Source organism: Alexandromys fortis, unplaced genomic scaffold (genome assembly GCF_014885135.2).
Source record: "Alexandromys fortis isolate MF-2015 unplaced genomic scaffold, M_Fortis_MF-2015_v1.1 scaffold_6, whole genome shotgun sequence".
Classification (NCBI taxonomy): domain Eukaryota; kingdom Metazoa; phylum Chordata; class Mammalia; order Rodentia; family Cricetidae; genus Alexandromys; species Alexandromys fortis.
Window position 1 is genome coordinate 24,228,707 of NW_026067902.1, and position 476 is coordinate 24,229,182.

The window sequence follows — 476 nt, forward strand, 5'->3', positions numbered from 1 at the left end:
GGGGAGGGAAAGGGGAGGTGACGGTGGGGAAGAGACAGAAATCTTTAATAAATAAATAAATAAAAATTAAAGAAATTACACAACAGAGGAAATCCTGATAAATATGAATTAATCATCTGGACTTTCCTAAAATATTAAACTTATCAACTAATTTTATAGAAAACATTTAACATTTTAATTAAGATTAATGCTATGGAAACTCATATAATAATACCATAGTTTTGTTAAAAAGTCCAGCTGAAATCTTATTTCAAAATTACTTTTAACAATGAGTAAATTCTACTTTATTTCACTGTTTTGCAATGTTTAATTTCTTTTATCTTTTTTATTTTTTTTTATTTTTATTATAAATTTCCACCTCCTCCCATATTCCTCCTCCTACCAGCAGTCCCCCTCCCCCTCCCTCTCCAGTCCAAAGAGCAGTCAGGGTGCCCTGGCCTGTGGGAAGTCCAAGGTCCTCCCCTCTCCATCCAGAT